This window comes from Siphateles boraxobius, unplaced genomic scaffold (genome assembly GCF_051911475.1).
Source record: "Siphateles boraxobius isolate OS27281-9 unplaced genomic scaffold, OSU_SipBor_1 32, whole genome shotgun sequence".
In the NCBI taxonomy this organism is placed as follows: Eukaryota; Metazoa; Chordata; class Actinopteri; order Cypriniformes; family Leuciscidae; genus Siphateles; species Siphateles boraxobius.
Genome location: NW_027508942.1, coordinates 1,223,486 through 1,249,278, shown reverse-complemented (window position 1 = coordinate 1,249,278; position 25,793 = coordinate 1,223,486). Strand labels below are relative to the sequence as shown.

General features: G+C 37.8%; 1 protein-coding gene across 1 annotated transcript in view; it reads left to right on the top strand.

Moving 5' to 3' along the window:
* Positions 1–14,116: 14,116 nt before the first annotated feature.
* Positions 14,117–25,793, top strand: part of sema4ba (sema domain, immunoglobulin domain (Ig), transmembrane domain (TM) and short cytoplasmic domain, (semaphorin) 4Ba) — a 64,254-nt gene continuing 52,577 nt past the window's right edge. The window contains exon 1 of the mRNA XM_077194417.1: positions 14,117–14,316. The gene's annotated coding sequence lies outside the window, so the exon portion shown is untranslated. The remainder of the gene's footprint in view (positions 14,317–25,793) is intronic.

Genomic DNA, 25,793 nt, shown 5'->3' with positions numbered 1-25,793 from the left:
TGCTATGTCAGGCTCTTCCAAATCCCCTGTCTCTCAGTATGTGAGGTTGTGTATATAGTTGGTGTAGGAGAAGTAAATGACTCAATATACTGGTGTCTGTGTGTGTGTTTGTGTGTGTGTGTGTGTGTGTGTGTGTGTGTGTGTGTGTGTGTGTGTGTGTGTGTGTGTGTGTGTGTGTGTGTGTGTGTGTGTGTGTGTGTGTGCGTGTGTGTGTGTATACTGAATAATACAATTTGGGAAAATTAATTATTCAAACAATAAAACAAAAAATATTTTATTATATTTTTTATTTGATGATTATTTGAACGTCATGTAATTCATTTCCCAGCCAGGAATAATGAAGATTTTTTAAATGTTTTTGAAAGTCTTATGCTTACCATGGCTGCATTTTGATTCATTTTGATTTATTTGATGAAAAAAAAATACAGTAAAAACAGCAATATTGTGATTTACATTTTAAAGTAACTTTTAATACATTTTAAGATGTATTTTGTTCCTGTGATGGTCATTCTAATATGTTGCTCAAGAAACATTTCTAAATTATTATCAATGTTGAAAATAGGTTTTGCTTCTTAATATTTTCGGTGGAAACTGATACACCAAAGAATCCTGAAAAAAGATGTGTAACGTTTTCTCAAAAATATTAAGTAGCAAAAACTTTTTCAACACTGATAATAATATGAAGCATTATTAATAATTGAGTACCAATAATAGTTGATAACTAAGCAGCAGATCAGCATATTCTGAAGGATCATGTGACACTGATGACTGGAGTAATGATGCTAAAAAAAATCAGCTTTGCATCACAGGAATAAATCACGTTTTAAAATGAAAATAGAAAACAATTATGTTAAGATGTAATAATATTTCACGATATTACTGTATATATAAATAAATGCAGCCATTGTGAGCATGAGAGATTCTATCAAAATCATTAAAAAATCCTTATTATTCAAAACATTTTACCAACAGTGTACTAACATCTGCTGTTTCCTTTCCCAAAATGTGCTGTTTGTTTGCAACTGTAAGGAAACAAGATCAGCCTATGTCTTTTACATGTGCCGTCTTATGTAGGCTATTGCACAACTATAGTTTTCCCTTTCACATTCCCTTTGAAAGAGAGTTGAAAAGAGTTCACATGTCCCGGTAAACTCTCATGTTCTTGTGTGGCAGTGGGTGGGGATGGAAAGGCAGTGAGTGTGGACAGTGGGGACATGCTCCCACATCGGCCCCTCGCTGGTCTGAAGCTGCTCTAGATCATGGGATCCTCTTTGGCAAAAAGACTGTAAAACAGTCCACTCCTGATTCCCAGGAGTGATCGCCAACAAAATACTAGGGTGTAGTGGGTGGTTGCCAGAGCGTTGCTAGGTGGTTGTTCTGGTGTTCTGACTGAGTTTTAGTATGTTGCTATGCCATTGATTAGATGTTTTGAATTTGTTTTTTAGTGTTTTAACTAGGGTTGTTAATTAGGGTTGCAAAAGATAGATAGATAGTTGCCTTTGCAACCGTATTTATAATTAATAAAGTATATTAAAGGGGTGGTTGATTATGATTTCACTTTTCAAACTTTAGTTAGTGTGTAATGTTGCTGTTTGAGCATAAACAACATCTGCAAAGTTACGACGCTCAAAGTTCAAAGCAAAGGGAGATATTTGCTTTTAAAGAAATTGCTTTTTAAGACTACAACAAACGGCTGGTTGGGGCTACACAACATTCCTCCCGGGTTAGGGTCATCATTAACCCTAAAATTTACATAAACCCCGCCCCCAGAAGATGATTTATAGATTATTAAGACAGAATATGCTAATCAATGACTAGAAGATAACTATACATCAGCTACATAAATTCCTCAACTATCCCTTCAGAAATGTCCTGTTGCATGTTGTCAATTCTTCTTGAGTCTCTCCATCATTGTCCGACTACGGTTAAAACATAAAAGGCTAAAAGTTTTTGAAATTTTCAGTGCATGTCTGTGTGAGGTAAAAGGACACAAGCTCTTGAAGCTCCGCCCTCTGTGCCGGAAGCAGCAGCTCATTTGCATTTAAAGGGACAGACAAAAAATGGTGCGTATTTGCTTACCCTCAAAAAATGACAATTTTAACATGCTATATAAAAATATCTGTGGGGTATTTTGAGCTAAAACTTCACATACACACTCTGGGGACATTAAAGACATATTTTACATTTTGTGAAAAGGGCATTATACCACCCCTTTAAAGGGATAGTTCAACCAAAAATTAAAATTCAACCTCATTTCGTCCCAAACCCTTAAGACTTTCGTTCATCTTTGGAACACATTAAAGATCTTTTTGATGAAATCTGAGAGTTTTCTGTCCCTCAATTGACAGCTACGCAACTACCACTTTGAAGCTACAAAATGTTCATAAAGAGATCGTAAAACTAATCCATATGAATTGAGCGGTTTAGTTCAAATCTTATGGTGAACAGATTGAATTTAGGCTTTTATTCACATAAATATTCATCAGCTCACACATCAGTTGTGGAAAACAGAAGCTAAAGCATGTTCGCTTGACGTGCGAGAACCAATAATGTTCATTCTCGTGTTACGCAGCACATTTGAGCTTCCATAAGAACCAGTGAGGTTTGTTCTGGAACGTCAAGCAGGTTCGGTTAAGCCTCTGTTTATGTTCGTTGATCAGTGATAATATATGAATAAAAAGCCTAAATTAAATCTTTTCACCATATAAAGCAATCATGTCTCTTCAGAAAATTTGGACTAAACCACTCAATCTCTTTATGAACTTTTTGAAGCATCAAAGTGGTAGTAGCGTAGCTGTCAATGGAAGGACAAAAAAGTTCTCAGATTTCATCAAAAAGATCTTTATTTGCGTTCCGAAGATGAACTAAATTCTTATGGGTTTGGAACGACATGAGGGTGAGAAATTAATGACAGAATTTTCATTTTTGGGTGAACTATCCCTTTAGGTATATGGGTGTATCTGCCTATTTTTACTTATCAGACCAGCAAGCATCTCTAAAAATGTAAATGACTGTTGTGATTAACCCAGAAATAATTTTTCCTTCTCAATGAGGGTTAGATTGCAAACTAAAAGAGATTAATATAACGACATTATTGTATTTTCACCCTGCCATCCATTATTGATGCCAAAAAGGGTGTGTGTACATATGGAAAACCATTGTGCACAGCCGTAAAAACCCGTCTCAATCCGATGATAGTCCATTTGACAATTCCAGTTTGAGATGGTTGCGGTGTATTTTTCCTCTGCAGGTTGTTACGTTATCAGACAGAAGGTGTAAAGGGGAGTGCCTCCTCTCCTCTCCTCTCCTCTCTACAGCTCTGCCTCCTCAGGAGTGGAAAGCAATGATGTAATGTGCCTGGCTGCCCCCCTTCTGCTGCGTTTCATTCCCCCTTTCTCTCTCTCTCTCATTCTCTCTCTCTGCCACTGCTGCTGGTGTTGGTGTTGGTGGCTGGCGTTTGTGTGAGCTGCAGCCCTGGGCATCTCTGGGGATCCCTGCAGAGCTACTGTTCCTCTTCTCCCTGTGACGGCTGGGGCTCGCCCGCTCGCCGAAAAAGACCCTCTCTCTTCGACCGAGGTAATTTCTCTCCAGCCTGACAAATGGCATGTGTTCAGGTTTTAAATGAAGGAGAGCGAGGCAGGACAGCGGTTTGGGTTTAGGGTCTGGTGCACAGCTGAATGAAAAGGTCTGCGTCCCGAACGCCTGCTGTCACCGCAGCACCGGGTGCCATGGCAATAGATTGAATTTGGTTTCCCGAGGCTGCCGCTGTCAGTTGTTCTCTCGCGCGGCTCTCACACATGCACACACGCACTGCTTCTAGTAAGGTGTTGGTTACCATGGTTAGCGAAGGATGGATTCCTGTGCTGGCTCATAGCTGGGTCAGCATATCACCTGGAAGACTGCAGCCTTTTCAAAAGGGGATTGTGCTCTGAATGGATCTTCATTGTGGCTTGAAAGTAAGAATGCTTGTTTTATTCTGTGGGCTTTAATGAACAGGTGAACTTGCGGCTGAGATTGATTCTTGTGCTTTTTATTGCCTTGTCCACTAAGACTTATAAATTATGCTGAGCTTGTGTGGGAAATATGTTCCTGTCCAGCATGAATGTGACATGTAGATTGATTTTCCTGCATATTTGTGCATGAGGGACTGGGTGTGTGCGTGGACAATGCTTCATAGTATGGACAGGGTAAGCCCCTCTTGCAGCTCTTGCGTGTTCCCCATTTATGATGTGGACGAAATCGACTTCAACACAACCAATGATTTCTAATGATTCCAGTACCGCCTAGTAAATTCTTTTTAAATTATACTACAGTTGTATGAAATGCATTTGGCATCTATCTATCTATCTATCTATCTATCTATCTATCTATCTATCTATCTATCTATCTATCTATCTATCTATCTATCTATCTATCTATCTATCTATCTATCTATCTATCTATCTATCTATCTATCTATCTATCCATTCTATCCATCTATCCATCTATCTAAAAACTTAAAATTGTTTCTGGGATAGCTCACTGTAAAATCGCATACTTTGTCTTTTGCAATTTTTTAATATTTCATGTGTCTGGGCTGCTCCACGTGCATATGTGGTCATGACTAATTTATCCAGAGGATTTTTTTCCCTGTTATATCAAGAGACGGAAAATACCAGCAGCCTCCATGTCAATTTTGCATAAATAATTGATTTGCTAAGTTCGAGTAATTACTGCACTGTGTGAATATAAATCCATGCATTATAGTGTTAGTGTCTAATCTAGTCTTTCATAGTCTTAATTTGCTTTTTTTCAACCTGAGTAATTGTAGATTTCAAATAGATTTAAGGGTACATGCGTTTTAAAAGTCCTCGGGGGGATTATTAAAGAAGCAGTAGGCTTGTCTCAATGTCAGAATCAAATAGTGTAAAGATTTTCTTTTGTGATGAGGATCTGTGAAATCTGCAGACCTGAGAAAAATGGCCCTCTGTGATTGGTGGAATGGGACCATGTGGGCTTGTCGGGGGTCAATTTATGATTTCCCAGCGGGGAGAAGGTTATGTTTACTCAGGATGTGGTTGGCTTCTGCAGCTAGCATGCTTTATCTGTGAGAGGCTGGAATATGTGAGCGTTGCTTAACAATTGCATATTCCATGCATCAATAAATTGATCCAAAGGAAGCACACTAACCTGAGACCTCTCTCTTTTAAAAAAAAGATAAAGCTTAGATTTTGTCACTCTGTCCAATGAGCAAGACATGAGATGGCTGTTGCCGGAATGTTCCCTAAATGATTAGCCAATGTATCATGCGGCGCCTCAAAAAACAGTTTTCTCAGTGAGTGTTTTTATTGATTTCCCTCCTACCAGACAGTGAGACTGAATTTAAAAAAAGCAGCCTTCCTCCAGGAAAAGTATAAATTTCACACAGTCGTAATGTTGCACTTGAAGGATTTCGACAGACATTTTGACTCTAAGTCGCTTAGCGTTCCTTTGCGAAGATGCGAATGCCAGGATTTAGCTCCTCAGCAGGTGATTTCAACTGCAAAGAAGTTGCTGCAGATCTTAAAATAGAGCCAATGGAGGGGGGTGTCCTCCAGTGAGTTCACTTCCACAGTAGGATTGTGTGTCCCCTAACACTAAGCAAGGTCAGGGAAACTCTGGAGGAGTGCTCTTTGGTCTGGCTGAAGCTATGGCTCACATGGCCCTTCGTGTAGCATTGTTAGCTGAGTGGGCATGACACAGTCTTTGTCTTATTGCTTTATTGTTTCTCTCTCACACATTCACCAACTATAAACCAGGACAAAAAGGCCTCTGCAAAGACAGACATAGTGTGCGTAGTAAATTCCAAATTTGTGTGTGATTTATTGCGTGGAGCAATAAATCAGTTCTGTTAATTATAAACCTCAACTCTTTGAAAAGAAACTGCTTAATTCAGCCTAAACTGGGTTGCTGGTTTTAGCTGTTCAAAAGAGCCCTAAAGTGAGTGAGCCCCACTAAAACCAGTCAACAGACCAGAGTGGGTGACCAACTGAGACCAGCAAACCAGTTCAGGACATGTTGCGACATTCTTTTTAAGAGAGGAAGTCAAGTGACTGATTTCAAGCACTACAAAGGCAGAAATTCTGTGCCTCATACAAATTACACAAAAATGCACGAGAGAGTCCAACCCGATCTCACGGCAATTCATATGCATTTTACGAGGTAGCTAATTCGTATGAATTCGTACGAATGACCAATCCCTGACCCCGCCCCTAAACCTACCCGTCACTGGGGTTTAGACGAATCGTATGAATTCGTACAAGTGAGGTCACATTATATTCTTACGAGTGAGGGCGCACGAATTAGCCACCTCGTAAAATATGTACGAATTGTTCGCGAGATAGCGTTGGAGAGTCAAATGATTTCAATTCCCAGTTGAAATTAAATAAAAAATAAATCTTAAACCAGCCTAAGCTGGTTTTGATGGTCTTGGTAGTTCTCCTAATTTGGTCAGAGTTTTAATAGGTTTGGGTCTTTTTAAACAATGCTTTCCAGGAATTAATATATTTTTTTAATAAGCAACTTTTTATTTTATTATAAAAATAATATTTTATTTTCTCAGCAGAATGCATTTTGGGATTTTCTTATGGGGATGCATGCAATGCCATCTTAATTTTAAAAAGTACATCCATTGTCTGTGTTCTTCATGGACAGTCGGTGTCCCATAATTTTCGTCACCAGTTCGATGATGTGTCGAAGATGTGATGGTCTTTTCTTCCCTATGTGACGTATGTCCAAGGGAAACAACTTTTGAACAAGAAATAATATATAGGGCGGGACTTTTGTCTATCTAGAATTGATTGGATGGTTGTTGTTTGCTATTGGTGGATCTCATGTGAGTGACAGTTTGTCCAGCCCTCACACCAGTAAACATCATCAGAGAAGAAAAGAGACTGGCTGCAAGATGGAGGGGAAGTTACTTTGATTAAAGTTTACAGGGGCACATGAATTAAAAAAAAAAAATGATGTGCACTAATAAATCATTTTATATAAATACTGCAATATTGATTTCATGAGTTTGAAATAATGTGTCACAAAGGGGAATGTAGAGACAGTCTGCTGTGAGTGACAATATGTGGGTTATAAATGATCTGTTTTGTGTTTAAAGGATAATGTAAAAATATTAGTTAGAAGAAAACAAAATATCAATAATATATAACTTGTCATCGCAAAGAGAAAGTCTCTAAAAACTCCAATAAGACCGTGTATTTTATCTGCAGCACTGTGCCTTCTCTTTGTGTGTGTGTCCTTGGCGGTAATATGAATATTAAGAACTAATATTGACTGCCCAAGATTTTTTTAGTCACAGTTCATTGCTTGCCCAGGTTCATTACTCTCAGCTGTGCTGAAACAAAACAGATGCTCTTTTTACAGGCTCAGCAACACCAGAGGAAAAAATGCCTGGATACAATTTTTTTTTTTTTTTTTTTGAGACACGTCCTGGTTATTGAAACCCATTTTTTGGCCGATCAGTCCACTTTTGCCTCATACCAGGCAACAGTGTGCCAAAGTTCTTCAAATCTTTTTATTTTCATTTGATAGAGATATTTAGTGTTTTATGTGACGCCCCCCTGAGGTCTGGCTCAAATACAAGACTTCTGTTTGCTCTTGGCTCTTCTGAATGACTTGAATGGCAAGTCATTTCTCTGAGCTGTGTCCTCAGCAAACTCTACAGGGACATGGAGGTCAAGCACAACCATTTTTTATTTTTTTTTGTATTTTAAACAAAACTTGCTTAAAATTGTTGTCTCACACCTCAAGGTCAGTTTGTTCTGAAATTCAAACATGTTTTGCTCAATACAGAATGATATTGCCATACACTGAAAATTCGGTCGTATGTGTTCACTGCTCATGAATAGGGAAGCACTTAACTGACACAGCTATCGTCTGATAATTATTTTTACTGACAGGAGGGGGAAGTTGGGGAGGAGGGGGGACAAATGATCTATTACACACTGTCAGGGGAATTGTCCTGGCAGACACATGAAAGCAAACCATAGTTCCTTTGATATGGACATTTACAGTCACCTGAGGAGAAGTTTGTGCTTTACGCTTGGTCACAGGCTGACTCTCTTTCTCCATTTCTCTGTGAACAGCAGACATTTCTCAACTCAATATTTCATATTTAGAAAAGATACATTGTGTACAGCACACTTTTCAGACAGTGTTTTGCAACAAGTGTTTGGCAATATCTTGAATTTGTGTCGTATTTCTGTTAGGGTTTCATAAAATATCCAGTTTGGTGCTGAAACAGAAATTATTATGTATCAATTAATTAGTGAACACGTGATTATAATCATTTAAAACCTTAATGATATTAAAAGTAGAGAAGAAGTTGTAGTTTTAGTTGTTACATATATATATATATATATGTACATTTAACATTTTATTATAATATGTGTCAGAATCAAATACTATATAATATTATCTTGTTAGAATATTTTATTATAAAAATCTAAATAATTATTTTATCATGTTGTTTTAGTCTAATTAATAAATATATATTTTTCCCACCACCACACTTATATTGCAAATTGTGTCATAACATATATACAGTTCATACTTATTTACAAATAAATAATTATTTTATATATGTTGTATTTGTTCAAATATTTTAATAATAATTTCTTTGTTTCAGCACCAAATATTTTCAGAAATTTAACCATTTAATTTTGCCAGCTGACTTGCAGAAATTCAGTGTTTGCACAAACTTTCAACTCGTCACGTGCTTCACGAGCAGATAAGAGACAGAAACGAAAGGCTTGAGGGCTCTCGATGAGTACTGGCGTATGCACAGGCTGATGGCAGAGCTTGTAAGGTATATGAGGGTTGGACATTAGTCATCCAGATCAAAGTAAATGTGAGAAGTCTTTTTTGATCTTTCACCAGTCAAAATTTAATCTGGACCCCAGGAGGCATCCTCCCTCAAATATGCTGGAAAAAAAGATTAATGCCACTACATATAGAGGAAATTTTCATGATTTACATACCGCTTGTCACACAGTAAACATGAGCATTTTAAAGCAATGTACCAGTTTCACTTTCTGATTGTAACCAGTGTTACGACTCTGTAATCAATGCAACCTGTAATTATTGTTTAGTGAGCAAACTGGTCTGTAGAGAATACTTCCAGACATTCAGTTGCTGAAGTTATGGTTGATCAATCTATAAAACAGCTCTGGATCTGAATCTAAATTGATTTGACTGTTGTTAATTTAAACAACAATAACAACAACAACAAAAGGCTGTATTTAAGCATGCCGATTTAGCACGTTTCAGGCTGAAATCAATGTTGTGCTTTATACAACATAAGCCGAGCGTCTTTATTTGTCTCATTCTCATAATCTTGTTCAGAAGGAGCTTTGCCGTCACCTCCTGTGGTGTTGGCTATCTGTGAGTCTCTGTACAGAGACACTATTGTTGATTCAGATTTATAGAGGATAATGGCGCTTCACATCAGAACAAACTCAATGTAAAACCTATGCACAAATTTTTGCTGTTCTAGGGGCGAGAATGCGCTTGCAAAAGCAGTATTTTTTGCTAAAACAGTTACATTCATGATTTCACTAGTTAGAGCACACTGAGGATGATTGCAATACCCATTCAAATCTATAGAGGTCAGAATAACTATTTGTCCCTTATAAGAATATTATAAGGGTTATTTCAGTGTGCTTTTTTTTGATGACTTATTTAAGAAAATAATATATTTAAGTGAATACATGTTAATTTGAGAAAATCCGTTGTTGTTGTGTTTTTTTTTTCTATATTAAGAAAATAAGCATCGCTTCCCTGATTAAACAAGGCAGGCTTAAGATGAAAATTCTGTTTATTTAAAACAAAAAATTATTTGTGTGGTTTTCTGCTTCTGTGTAACACAAAACAAGGTATTTTTTAAGAATTTATCTGCCCATACAATGCAATTCAATGGGGTCCAACACAGTATTGGACCCCATTGATTTATTGTTTGGCTCAAAAAGAGACATATCATTTTATATATACATATATATATATATATATATATATATATATATATATATATATATATATATATATATATATATATATATATATATATATATATATATATCTTTTGCAGAAGAATAAATAGTCATACAGGTTTGGAAGGACATTATGGTAATTATATTTTCAGAATTTTTAATTGTGGGTGAACTATACCTTTAAAGATGTCAGTTCTGAATAATCTAAACAACTCTAATCTGTGTTCCAATTTAGGGGATTACACACCCCCTATAGAGAGATTAACAGAGCCGAAAACTTTTGTGCCAATGCTTCCCCTGGCTGGGTGCACATGAAGCACTGGGAGTTTAACTTCAGATGACAAATGAGACAGAGAGGACCACGGCAAAGCTGTCTGGAAGATGTTCACGCCACATCAGTCAACCAAGAGGTTCAGAGGGGGAAAAAATACACTCGGGTGATGATGAAGTTTGCATGATTTTAGCTGCTCGTAAGTCAAATGACAAAATCTTTATGTGTGAATCTTTATCTGTAAGTCTAAAAGTCATGATATGTCGATTCATGATTTGGCTTGTATGGCAAGCCACATAAGTTCTGTCCGTGTTTAATTACAAAAAGTGATTATACAAATGTAACTCAAATGAATATCCGCTAAATGCAAACTTGATGATGGGAAGGAAGTGGATGTAAATGAGTTTAGCCCACTAAAATGCATCATGACTTAGAAGTGAATTTAAGAAATAATAAATTTTTTCACTTATTTTCTTCAATTGATTATTATTCTGACATATACACTCTTAAAAATTCACCCGAAAATGAAAATTCTGTCATTAATTTCTCAGCCTCATGACGTTCCAAACCTGTAAGACTTTCGTTTATCTTCAGAACACAAATGAAGATCTTTTTGATGAATTCTGAGAGTTTTCTGTTCCTCCATTGACAGCTACGCAACTACCACTTTGACGCTTCAATAAGTTAATAAAGAGATCTTAAAACTAATCCATATCAATTGAGCAGTTTAGTCCCAAATTTTCTTAAGTCCAAATTAACCCTTTAAGGTTTTATTTGCTGTTGACGGTTCCATAAAAAAAAACATTTTGCATCAATGGAACTTTTCCATTCCACAAAAGGTTCTGTATAGTTGAAAAGGAATCAGTTAGAACTTAAATCTTTTTTCTTTCTTTCTTTGGTAACACTTTATTTCGATAGTCTACTTTAGACATACTAACTATAAGTAACTTTGCAACTACATGCCTACTAATTCCCATTAGAGTATAAGTAGACTGTTATGTGTTGGGATTCGGTTTGACATGTAGTTGCAAAGTTACTTATAGTCAGTAGAATTTCTGTTGGGCATATATTAAGCAGATATTAAGCAGACAGTCTACTAATACTCTAATGAAATGTAGTAGACATGTAGTTTCAAAGTCACTTATAGTTAGTAGAATGTCTAAAGAGGACCATCGAAATAAAGTGTCACGCTTTTTAATAGATTCTACTTTTTTCTTTTTGTAGGTAACTACATTCAGTTGTTTTCAAAATGACATGCGTAATGGTAGACCAGGGCTGACTGGTGTAAAGAGGCGGAGTCCCAGTCGGCATCTGGCGTCTGTAAGTAAGAGGCTGAAAAGTGTCTCAGCTCTGCTTCCCGGTTCTCTCGACATGCTTGTGTCTGCGTTTGGCTCGTCCCCCGTCTCCTAATGACGGCATCCCGAAGCCTGACACCCCAAACCTACCATTCCATCTGCCTGCTTAGCATTTCCCCTCAATGCATAATTAGCGGCACTATTTCAGTCACAGGGATTCCCAACTGTGACTGTTCCTCTGTTGCTCTCTGTAGTTCTCTTCCCTTTGTTAACTAGGGCATGATTAGATGATCTGTCACTGATATCTTTCAGTTGTTCTAGCACCATCCGTTTTAAGCATTTAAGTGACATTTTAAGGACCGGTTTTAACACCGATGTGAGTCTTCTTTAACAACTGACATAAAAAGAAGTGTCACTCTTGAAGCTGTGATTGGAAATACTGTTTAGGGAGAAGGCTTTGTAATGCATAAGGTCAATAAATATTGCTGCTTGTGTTATTGTGTTAGGAGGTGATTGTCCCTCAACCAGGAATAACACTATTCACTGTTCACTGTGTTGTGATGTGAGCTGAGTGCTGGAAGTGCCAGGTGCACTTTAGGAGTATTTTGTTTCTAATAATGACCTTTATTGGAGTACACTATGGTGTCATAACTCATATGATGTTTTATAAAATGTTTTAGTATCCCTTTTCTTGTGGGACTGTAACAACACAAGCAAGGCAAGTTTATTTATTTAGCAATTTCGTTCACAGTGGTAATTCACCTTACATAGCCATGATAAAGAAAAAAGTTTTATTAAATTATTATAATTAATAATAATATATTAAATGTCATATAATGATTATTTACTATAATTTACATTATTTACTTTTAATTACATTTTAAATTATTTATAATAATAGTTTATTATAATAATTATAATAATAATAATTTAGATAATTTAATCATCGACATCGAGGGGAATAAAACATATTGAAATATTTAATTACATTTTTTAGGTTAGTGGTCGTTCAAAATTTATATTTTTTAAAATTTTACATTTAGTTTGCCTGTCATAATAATAATAATAATAATAATATAAAGAAAATAAAGATTTATTTATTTATTTTCCTATAATTTTTCAATTAATTATTTATTAATTCTTAATAAAATTAAATTAATAATTATTTATAATTTCATTTATTCATAAATATCCCCCATTCCAATATTTAGGGTAGTGGACGGTCAATTATTGTTTTCCAAAGTTTTTAAACTTTACATTTAGCCCCACCAACATCAAATATTTAATTATTTTGTTGTTTGTAAGTCTTTCGTATCATAAACAAAACTCTTGCTCTGCCTCTAAACGGCGTGAACAATATTCAGCTTTTAGTTCCAGTTTGAAAATGCTTTTAATATTATAACACTCCCTGCTAGCTGTTTTTTTTCTTCCATTCATGCACTGTAAAAAGTGATCAATAACTTAAAAAAAGTGAGGAAACCCATTGCCTTAAAATTAGTAATAAAATAAACTTCATGCATAATAAAAAAAATGTGTTATGTGGAATTGTCAAGTTCACATAACATCATTTTTTCCATTACAAATGAAGTTTATTTACTCAATAATTTTAAGGCAACAGTTTCCTCACTTTTTTTAAAGTAAGTCACCTGATCACTTTTTATAGTGTGATGAATGCTTTCAACCAGTTCTGCTGTCTTAATCATTTAAGCATTGTTAACGGTTGACTATGTACCAATGTGTAATTAGACCAAAGGTTCATTTTGCGCCGGAGTTGTCCTTTAAGTAGTGTAATTTAAGTAAACCACCAGTACTGAAACTATGACTCTGTTAACACCTGGTTTTAAGATGCATTTTGGTCGATCTGATCACAAGTAGACGAGGGAGACACACACACGTTTACACCTGGTGTTTTACTCCGTCTTTTTTGTCCACTTTCATCCACTTCTGTCCTGATTTCTATGAGATGAGGGTCTATGGCCGGGTAAATGTATGGTTTTTTTTTTCAGATCTTTCGATCTAATGGACAAAATAAGCACATGCAATTTACATATGAACGTGCCCGAAGATGTTGGAAAAACACACTGAGATCAGCAGCTTTAGTCTGGCTAGTGCGCTTCCCATAATGTTTACGCATCAGGTCAGTAGACGGAGAGTACTGTAGGCGTATTTTGTGGCTGTTCAAAGGCATTCAACCCCATGAGTGTTTACACTATACGAAAGCAATTTCAATTACCTCTGGAAGTGGTCGAACGTGGACAAGCTCAAAACGTTTTAGACCCCGTTTACACCTGTATTTAGTGTCGTCCAATTGTGATCCAATCGACAAAACGATAATACCAGGTGTAAACAGGGCTTAAGGTTAGCAAGTATTCTTGTGGTTTCCCTTTAGTCTTTGTAATGATTATCGAGGGCAGTGCTGTCTACCGCCCCTCTGTCTCTCTCTCTCTCTCTCTCTCTCTCTCTCTCTGCTTCTCGTACTATGTGAGCGTGAGGGGAGGAGCAGTGATTAAGCCAGAGGGAGGCTTTACTACACCAGCGTGTCAGATACACACTCAGTCTCAGACAGAGCGGGAGTGTGAGGGCTGTCCTACCAATCCCACATCCAGACCTATAAACAGCTGATACTGCCAGTCTCAAAGCTGGATCTATTGACAATACTTAAGGACTCTGATTTCCATTGGGATTTCTTTTTTTTCTTGTGAGGAACGTGCTGGAAAACTGTGTCTGAAAGAGAGTAAGTAGTCAGCACTACTTGCTTCAGTGCCTTTAACCGGTTGCTGTTAATGATTGATTCGTGTCTGCGGGAAGTGTTTGGTTAGTGAGCAAATGAAAGGGTTTTATAGCACTGCTCTCCTGTTAGACGCTCCAGGCGAGTGGCTTTGCTGCACGGGGGTTTGTTATTGCAAGGGGCTGCTGGGACGGGACGGGAGGGATCGAGGGGGAGGGTGTGTGCTGACACAAGACAATCCCTCTTCTGTAAGACCTTATCTGCAAGGTGATAGCCGGTTGTAGCGGATCACAGGACAGCGAGCTCAGTCTGCTTCTGTTTGCATGCGTGCCTCAGTTTGTTTGGGTTTTGTTTCGAGCGATCAGTTTTGCAGGGTGTGTTTCAGTTTGGGTTGGCTGGTACGTACGGGCTCTTTGGGAGTTTGACTTGGAGAACCTTAAAGCTCTGTCTCTTGATCTGTGGAGATTGTATCTTTGCACACACTCTCTGCCAGCGGACGGGAGCGTATATGTGGCAGGCGTTGGTGTCGGCGTGGAGGAACATTCCATGAACTCAGAACGGGGCTTTGCAAGTGAAGGGAAAAATTGGAAAGTGAGAAGTGTGAGGTTCTCCATTAAAAGCTCATGTGGTTTTGGCATCTTAGAGATCTGTGATTTGGTCAAGGGCATGTAGGGGAGTGAACACTGCAGGTGTTTGTCAGGAAATGCAAACTTCTAGCCTATTTAGTCAATTATACTGTAGATTAGTGACTATCAGTGTATTACCACCCAAAGCCTCCCACAGAAGTAAATATGAAACCATTTCAACGAAATATGGTCTTTTTTGACATGCGGGTTGGTTTTCTCAGTAAAAAAAGTATTTAGGGTGGAATATTAATTTTCCCTTGTGAAAATACCCTTGTGAAAAAAAAAAACGTTAGCATGCCTTTACTTATTACGGAAATAATCTACTTTAAAATTGTAATTAAATGAAAATATATTATAGTTTAAATATATATTAAATGCTGAACTTTGGAGTGCTTTCTGGACTCAACACATCAAAATAAGTGTACTTTTATAAAGCGTGACCAAAGATTATTAAACCGTAATGATTTAAAACTTTTAATCTTACATTTTCACAAATTATAAAGCTTTTTAAAAATGTGTTAAGAAACATGAAAGTGTCTATCTTTAATTACAATTAAATGGCCTTTTATTTCATTAATATTATATTATCTTTAAGTACAGTTTTGTTTAAAACATACTTTTAAGATGTGATATACACTGCAAGTGCTCATTCAATACAATTAATAGCACTTCTTTTTCTCAAGGGTAGTTCAAAACATTTTCATTATTCACCCTAATGTCATTCCTAGGCTGTATGACTTTCTTTATCCTGTAGAACACAAGAAAAAGTGTCTCAGTGTTTAAAAAATAAATAATTCTATTGGAAATGTCAATGTGGTCCAACCTTGTTATTTTGGACCCCATTGACTTTCATTGTATGGAAAAAACTGTTAAAACATTCCTCAAAATAACTTCTTTTGTGTTCCACAGCAGGAGGAAGGTCATAGAGGTTTCGAACAGTTTTGGTTTGCGCTTTAATATAAAGACCCCAGCATCATTGGTAGTTACTGTAGGTCGTCATGGATGACCATACTTGTATTCATGTGAGCATGTGCAATCAGCGCAAATCTGCACATTACACACATGTCCAATGAGATATTTCTTTTCTTTTTAGCCAGCAGCTTGTTGGACAGCTGCACGTGGAAGATAACCACTCCAGTCTGAGAATTGAAGGGAACGGTAACAAACGCAGCAATTTTAACCATCTTCAAAGAGCTGAAAGTTCATGCCTTTACATTCTAGACCTACTTCTCTATGAAGACTTGGAGGGAATGGTAATTTTTGAAAAGTTTTTGGAAAGTTTGGAGCCTGACAGTAGAGGTGGAGATGATGAGATGAAAGAAGAGCATCAGGGAGAGGGCTGACTGCACTGTTAGCCTTTCCCCTGTGTTTTTTTTTTGCTCTGATCCATAAAGACAGTAGCTGGCAATAGCATTCTGGCTACAGGAGCCTTGACAATGGTCGGCCTGTGTGAGGCTGTCAGAACGTGTTTGGCTAGTTGGTAAAAACCGGTGCCTGTTATATCAATAGTGCACAGCTTGACTGCAGCTTCTGTCACACACAATACAACACCATAAACTACTAGACAACAGACAAAGTCAGGGATTGGATATAAGTCTTAGACAAAGTTTATAAGTCAGGGAGTGCATTTGAATGGCTATTTGGACACGTTAACTGGCCCTTCTGTAACATAACAGACATTTAAATAACTGCTTTAACCATTTTAAGCTGGTTTGCTGGTCTTACTTTATCTCCTAGTCTGGTCAGGCTAAGACCAGCTTGGAGCAAAAAAGAATAAGATGATGCACAGAAAAAAGAACCTACTTACTTTGTAGCATTAGCCTGTTACATATTATGTCAAGGCAGGCTGTATCTCTTCATAGTATCTTTACAGGATATAAAGCTCCCCATTCTCTAGCCTCTACGCACCACCTGTTTCTCATCCCAGTCATCAGATCCCAAGGCTATTTTTCCAGATTTAGCTTTGATTCCTCCTGCTTGGCTGGCTACTACAGTATATACCTGCCTCTGCATGTGTATGTGTGAGTGCAAGAGATTTTTAACTCTGATGGATTAAAGAACTGGGTCAGTTATCGGCTCTGGTAGTAGAATCAAGGAATGTAAATAAGCACTACTCTTATTTGCTTCTAGATTCTTCTGGCAGGAGCTCCCATTGAGAATTGCGACACACTCTTGAGGGACAGACACAGAAGCACACAAAAACAATGTCTGACAGTTATAAGTCTGTGTGACACTTCCCAACAATCTCCGCCCAAAATTAACATCTTGTGTACTGTGAGTTTCTGTAATGAGTGATGTTTCGTTTCATTAAAACTGAGAAATTGTACTTGGAATGATGCTGTATGATTGTGCCATACCGGCTGAAAAAAAAATAGCTGAAGTCTCCCAGCCTGTTCAGACTCATCTATTGGCTGGTTTTAAAGAGGTTTTGGGCAACGAATCAGGCTGGGAAAACTAGCTGACCACCCAAATGAAACCATCTAAAGACCAGAACATCACCTACGGCTGGTTTATTATTTTTATTTTATTCAGCAGGGACAGTTGGATGAGTGTGCCGTCCCCCACTGAAGAAAAAAATCATCTTAAGCTGGTTTTCCTGTCTTAGCTGGTCTCTCAGCTTGGTCGGCTCGCCTGTTGGCTGGTTTTAGAGTGTTTTGATTTCTTTTCCACTGGTCATACCAGTTGGCTACCCAGGTAAACTAGCTCCAGCTTTAACCAATTAAGACCAGCTTAAACTTGTTAACTGTTGTGTGAAGCAGTTTTTTTCAGCAGGGATGACCATTTCCTTTCTGTGATGGTCTTTTGGCTAGTTTTAGAGGCGTTTGGGCACTCTTTAGCTGGACCAGTTTAGCTAAACACCAGTTTGGCCATCTTAAACCTGCAAACCAGCTTAGCCTGGTTAACTGGATGGGGGGGGGGGGGGGGGGGGGTTTAAGCATTTAGAGCTGCCAAAAACATATTTTTGGCATCTTTTTGGTTTTGCTGATCTTATATGGTCTCCCAAGCTGGTTTTAGAGGGGTTTTGTGCACTTTTCAACTGGTTGCCGCTTGGCAAGTCTGGGTGACCATCTTAAACCAGTTAAGAGACCATGATTGTGCTATCCCTGCAGAAAAAACCCCATCTTAAACCAGCCTTAGCTGCTTTGGTCTTAGGTGGCCTCCCAGACTGTCTTTTGAGGAATTAGGGGTTTTGAGAACATTTTTCAGCAGATCAGGCTAGGAGTCCAGTTGACCATCCAGCTAAATTAGGCAAATTACCAACTAAAAGACCATCTAAAACCAGTTTAGACGGGTTTAATATTTTTCTTCAGCAGAGATAACATGCGTAACCCACTGAAATAACTAATAAATGCATGATGTGTGGGTGACAGATAGTGGGAACGAACGTCAGAAGCTCTGATAGGGTTCATGTGTTTGAGTCTTGTAAAGCAAGCACTACTTGAGGCCTGGGGGGAGATCTGCCACTGTGTTTTTACTCACTGCTGGGAAGTCTTTAAACATGCGTCTTTAAGGGACGTCACAAGCCTTCCCTCTGGTTTTCCCGGTCATACTCTCTCTCCCTCCCAGGGGCTTTTACGTGGGAACTTGCTCTGGAGCTGGAAACCGACCAGAAGTTAGCATTTGCCTGCTTGTCTTTCAGTGGCTTCTGACCCTGATAAGAGAGAGCGAGCTGGAAAGAAACAGAAAGAAATCTTGTCAGCAGAGGGAGCTTTTTGCTATAACACAATATTCACTTTTTAAGTACTCAAACTTTTGGAGTTTTAATGGTTGTTCACAGGGACATTTGAACGGGGCAAGAATGTCTGTTTTCTTAGTCCGCTGCTGCTGCCGTCACACACACACACTTTGACACCTTCTGTCTCACACCTGTTCCTCTTGCGTGTCTGTGTTTCATGTATTATGCAGGTCTATTTTAAACAGACCTTTTTGAAGCGTGAAGCATTGAAAGCGTGTCCGTGACTCTTACACCAATGAGAATGTGGTATGTGTGTGCAATCATGTGTATTAGTTTTCATGTGTAGTTAAAATGGCATTCGTTAGTTAGTCCAGTTGATTAATGGACTTTAGCCTAGTCGTAACCCCACTGAGGACACTGACACATACACAGACGGCCTGTGATCTGATATCTTCTCAGAGCATTCCAGATTGTGGCCTTTACTCCATTAATGACTTCTCATACCTTACTCTGACCATGCAGAGATTCACACCACAACTGTTCTGCTCCCCTTCAGCAAGCCGTTTATTATGCTACGCTACTTTTGTTTTTTCCCCCTCTGATACCTGATCTAAGCTGACTGGTTTATTTTGGAGATATGTAATGATTTAAAGCCACTGCTTGCTAGTATGTATGCTGATCATGTGACTGTGAGAGGGAGTAAAGAGATGACCCAAACTGTAGCGTTTAATATTTGCTTAGTCAGTGCAAGTGAGGACACCTGCATGCTAAAGTTTACATTCAATTAGATAACACAGCAAATACATTGATTTCAGAGATATTGTACATTGTAACCTTTTTACTCTTGTTGTCCAGCATAATATTTGAATATACAATATTTGTTATTCAAGGTGCAATTTCATTTACCATTCTTCAGCAAATTTGTCTGTGAGCGAAGTCAAGGTTGTAAGATTTCCCCAACCAAATTTTGACATCAGGTTCAAGTTGGGCACACGGATTTGCCACGTCGACCAACAGAAAGCCATTTCGTTTGAAAGTGACTTCAGTTTGATGGATTTTTTTTGCTTGCAAAATTTTGCTAAAGGTTTTCACTAATTTTCACTAATGTGACTGACAATTTTCATATATTAATAATCATTTATGAATGTAATCACTTAAATTAATAAGCCATTCTGTGGCCCTCTTGGAAGTTAGCTGAGGCCCCCAAGTTGAGACATAGAGGAAAAAGTTGTGCTTTTTAAAACCCATATGGCCACAAAAGAGTCCAGCAATGCCCAATTGTCACATTGTTTGAGGCAGCCATTCACCATTTTTCTACCTATGCAGAAGCTTGAGCGTGCGCGCGCACGTGTGTGTGTGTGTGTAACTGTACAGTATGTGAAGGGAAGCCAACTGGAACAATGTGCTTTAAACCAACAGCAGCCTGAAAGCTTCTTGCATGAAAAGTGCACTGCAGTCCAGGCATCCCTAACTTGTGCTTGTATAGAAAGAAGCAAGAGAGGTAGAGAGAGAGGTAGGATATGCTTGCTGTTTGAATGATTTATTAAAGTGGATCAAAGATGTGGCATGTTTATAGAGGCCGAGGTCCTGTACTTGTGCTTTATATGTCGACGAACAGCTTAATTCGTTCTGTTGCAGCAATGACAGCATTTTGGCCTCTGCCGCTCTTACAATAGGTACAATCATATTGGATACTGCATGAACAGGCATGGTTTTGCATGTTTATATTATATTGTTTATTGCATCCTTATAATTTCACTAATGTGACTCCACCTTTAGATTAATTTAATATATCAATTATCATTTAATAATTTAAATATTTTCTTTTAAATATCTGTGGAAGTTTGCTGTGATTAAGCTTTAATTATAAGTTTATTTGAATAGGTTTTTTATTATATATATATATATATATATATTCAGACTAGGGGTGGGCGATATACTGGTAGACACGATTAACCAGTAGAAATTGTCAGTTGGTAGAGATTTAAGACTATCGTCTTATGTGGCTCACATGACGTTGCTGTGCTACGCAGTCACGAAAGCTTATCGTTTGCATGCGTTGTTTAAGTATTGCAGTTTTAAAACAAGATTTTAAACCATTGAAGGGCAGTAAGCAGCAAAATAACTCATTTCGCTATATGCGCGAGCTGTCAGAGATTGTTCCTCAGTGCTGTCTGAGAGATGCGCACACATGAAGCCACTACTCATAAAGCACTTAAAAACTGAACTGAGTGTTTATTGCTGACTAATTGGGCTTGAACGGTTATACACACATACTTATTTGTGAAAGTGACCATGTCTTTGCAAGTAAACAGTCATTTATGCCTTTAAGTGAACGTAAACAGTTGAGAAAGAAAACACACACGTATATTGGATCAGTCTTAAAGTGATAGCATCCAAATTTATTTTGTTACTCAAACAACAAGAAAGGGAAACACTTAATAAGAATAAATGTATATTTAATTTACACAGTGAAAACTATGCATTGTTTTATTATACATTTGATCACTTTATACAATTTATGTATATTTATATATCAACATACAGTTTTTTTTTTAGACCATGACAACTCTTATTTAGGTTAGCAAATTTGTAGGTCTCATTCCTGTTCATCCATTTAGGTGTAGGTCTTCTAGCCTTATTGTAGCCTTATTTTCTAAATAATCAAACTGTTGGTTGTTGGTGTTTTCCAAATTCCTAAAGTCTGAAAGGCCTTTTTTTCTGTGTGTTTTTGAACATTTTCTGCATCATCCACTACTAAGAGCTCAGTGCTGCTTCAAAGAGCTGTAGAGAGATGGGCCTTTATCCTGCTATCAGGACTGTAATATGAGTGAGATCAAAGCATACGTACTTATATGTCTGGCAGCTGAAAATGTCTCTCATGTCTGTTGAAAAACATTCTGCTAAGATTTTAATTTCCCTTTTGATGTTGCATGTTCTGCTGAAAAGGATAGGTTGTACTGTACCCAGCTTAATTTTGGGATCGAAGCAACGAAAAGCTCTATATTTTCTGAAAATGATCCAAATTTGTCTGATTTTTAGATTAACCTAGAAATGAGAGTGATAACAACAGGCTACGACTGGTCCTCAGTACAATCTCAACACACATCAAGGTTTATGTCGGCTTCCTGGCAATCTGAAGTGTTGGATCAGCTCCTATGGATCTTAAACAAAAATGATCAGCCATGTGAATCAGGTTGAGTTGTCAATTGGCACAAAAGAAACACCAGATTTGTATGCCGGTAACGCATTATTTCATTTTCATCTTCTGTCCCATCAGCTCTGACCTGCATAACCTGAGCTGGGTGGTGCAATCACTATTGAATTACAAACTCAGTCACACCTCAAAAGTGAAACTAGAACATGTACTACGGTACTTCCTTTCATAAAAACCCCTTCATTTAGTATTTTGCTTCCTCACACCTGAACAATAATATGCTCATAAAAAGTGTTTCCTTTAAGTGGCTTGTTAAAGAGGTGGTGTGTTGGATCTGTAAATTGCCTTCTAAGGGACTGTTTACACAACACCGTCTTCAACTAAAAACTTTAAACTTTTTATATGTTTTGGCCAATCATTTACACAACTACAGCATTTTTAGGGCCTGAAAATGTAAACTTTTGAAGCTGTCACTTTAAGACCTGATGCATGGATCCATTATACTGTTCCTTTATACACATGCGTTTTCTTTCTCAATTGTTTACGTTCACGTTCACAAACATAACTGACTGTGTTTTGTGTGTATTTGACTGTTTAGGCGCAATAAGCAGTGAAAATTAACTCAATTTAGTACTGAGAGGTGGCTTCATGTCGAACACTTTGGGTGTGAGCACAAAATATGCGGAAATTAGTGAAATTATGCACAATACGGTCAATCCCACACTGAAATTCAAGCCCTGGAAAACCAACAATATTCATTCGGAGCCAATGAAACAAGTGAGTGATGAGAGGCGGGTTTGTGTGTCGACTAGCTGTCAGAGAGATGAGACAGCGAGAAAGCGCAGCTAGCAACGGGTAGCCTATCTATTCTGAGGAAAATGATTATTGGAAGCGTTTCAGTATCAATATGTGTCGAAAAATTTATATTTTTCTTTTTAAAAGTCTTCAATTGAAAAATGTATATATTATATATAAAATTCAACCAATCAAAGTGGCTAGTAGGAGTGACTGGGTTACATGCCACTGCAGAAATTCACTGACCCGCATTTGGTGGGTTAGTGGGTGTTAATGTCAAGCCCTAGAGCTCCATTAAAGTCTCTGTGTAAACGCGAATTCGTGGAAACGGTGACGGTCTAAAGGCATGCTCGAATAATTGACAGCCAAAACAACAATGGTGGATTACAGGACTGTGTTTGTGCTGCTTAAGATACTGAGTTTATTAACACTTATCCAGCAAAGTGTAGATTTACTGAACCACTACAACGACCAGCAGAGACACATTTTGTACATACACCAAATTCTAACATTGCCAACACAACTCTGTGTGAACAGGGATCGTTTTGCCAACATAGACGTCTATATGGAAAAAACACGAAGGAACAACCTTTCCATTTTTAAGTACATCATTGTCGTGTAAACGTACTGTACCCTGATCCAATGCAAATTTCCTCTGTAAATTAAATAAAAATAAAGATACCTCAAAGGAACTTTAGGTGAAAAGAGAAAAGAGTAAAGAAAAGAGTAGGTGATTCTGTGCAGAATTTTTTTTTCTTATGCTGGTTAAGTCTTATGCTAGAAATCATTCTGTTAAACGGTCTAAATGTATTTTTATAAATATATGTCATCTGTGGAAGGTGTAGGACCATAGAATGTTCGCTCAATCGCATCGTCCGGTCCGAACGGTCCTATAGCATGTGTTTCCTGTCATCTCAATGTGTGTTTGCATACCACTGCACAGGCTGTTCACGCTGACATAAGAAGCATTCAGCGCGTTCACGTATGCTGTGCAGACAGAGCGAGAATTAAGCACATGTTTTGCTAGCTAAACAAACCGAAAACTTGCTGCATCTAATTCTGTTTTTAATAATTTGTTTACGTTTGGTATTGTAGTGTTACTAACTGTACTATGAAGTTTTCTCACCGGTGAATGACATATGATGTATTGCAGTAACGTTGTCTGTGAGCTTTCATGCTTTCAGGAGGCCTGGTTTTGGGCGGCGACGGAGACGTACGCCTTTAGTACTATCAGGCTAAAGTTAGCATTTTCCCAGATGTCCTAAAGCACCTTTAATTCAGTCTCCATAAAAAGTAAAAGCACTTATTTTGCAGAAGGGGAGGTAACATTCTTATGGATGCAAACATACATATCTCTAATTAATGTTTCCTCACACAGAGAAACATGAATCATAGATTTTTCAAGAGGTTAGCATTGTGCTAGTGAGCTGCCAATTTGATTGACATGACCCATGTCGGCCCTATTAATTATGGGTCAGCCCGTCCTCCAGGGTCACAGCCCGTTGTCTAGGACTTAAATGTGCGTGGAGTGGAATTTACTCAAAATATCTTGTAGTTGTGAGGGATTGTTTGGATCACAGGAATGATTGAGATGCCGCTGCCTGGGTGACATTGCGCTCTTTGGCCCTAGAATGAGCCATTTCATTGAGCCGCCTGCAATGAGATCACCCACCAGTCAGTGTTTGTACGGGGCAGGCTTTAGTTACGGCAGAGTAAAACCCCAAATGACCCTCAGGTTTCTTTTGTAACAGCGTCAGCACTGCATGAATAAATTCCCAATACCAGTGAATCAAGAGCTCCTGCTAATAGTCAAAATGCTGATCCAATTGCAAAGTGCTGCTGATAGATTTTGCATGCATGGTTTTGAGGGAAATGTTCCGAGATTTAATCTCAGTAATGGGTATTTGAAGTTTGCTGTCTAAAGCAGAGTGCATTTCATCTCATCGACAAGAGCTCTTGTCAGGCAGAGCACAGACTGACTGCAGTGTTGGGACTCACAGCCATAGAAACGGCTTGCCGCAGTCTTTCCGCCTCAACTCTGTTGGGGAATTATGTCATGCAATCGTTTAGATGCTTTTGGGTTGCTTCCAAACGAAGGGCAGTATTTAATGGTCATCAATCTTTGATTAACAGTAAAGGGTTATCTAGCTGCATGTGGAAAGCCCACATAAAATGCTTTTTAGATTTAGGTCAGCTATCAGATTCAGCAGAATGTGAAAAAAGAGATCGAAGAGATGAATGTGCTCTGATGCACGTAAAAAAGTGTAGACCATCACATAGATAAAGGTCAGGATCCCAGGTTTAGTGTTTTATTTTTATTTTTTTATATCATTTTGATTATCAAATTAAATTTAAAAAAAAAGAAAATTTAGTTTTAGTGCTTTTTATTATTTTTATTTTATGTATATATACATTTAGTTGTTTTTAGTGATCAGGTGAATCTGAAGTTTTTATTTAATTTAATTTAATTTAATTTAATTTTATATCATTTATTATATTTTTTATTTTAGTGTTTGCTGGAGTCACATTACTATACTGCTTTATATATATATATATATATATATATATATATATATATATATACAGTACACACACACACACACACACACACACACACACACACGCAAGTATGGTCATGGGTCTTTAGTCGCTGGGGCTTTTAACACCCACTTGCTGAGAGACGTGTCCATGCATAACGACTCCCTCTGACTCTTGAATGACTAATAAAGCTCACGACTGCGACTAGCACTAATACTATAAGAGTGAAGATATTTGAAATAGTTTTTACTGATGGCTATAGAGTTAGAGCTCCATCTGTTAGGAGGGTTCAGGAGGCACTGGCAGGAATCTGACTTGCTGTGAAAGACAGTTTGAGTGATGGTAGAGATATTGACGGCCATTAGGAGGGGCCGAGAGCTCTAAGCCTCACACACACCGTACTATTGGCCCTTTGATGTGATTGATGGGTGTAGCACACTTACCAGCACCCTAAACATCTGTCTTATGGATGTTAAGTCCCAGGAATGCAGGCATTTTCTACACGCTACACCATCTATAGCAGAAAACATACAATAAAAGAATACCACCAGCATGCTTTGTTAGAATCATCAGTTGTACATCTGTATCCACAAAGTAATAACAAGGTGTTGGATAAAAAGGAATAAATTACATATCGTCCGGATGATCAAGCATGTATTAAAAATCACAAGCAGAAAGTGAACAGAATTTT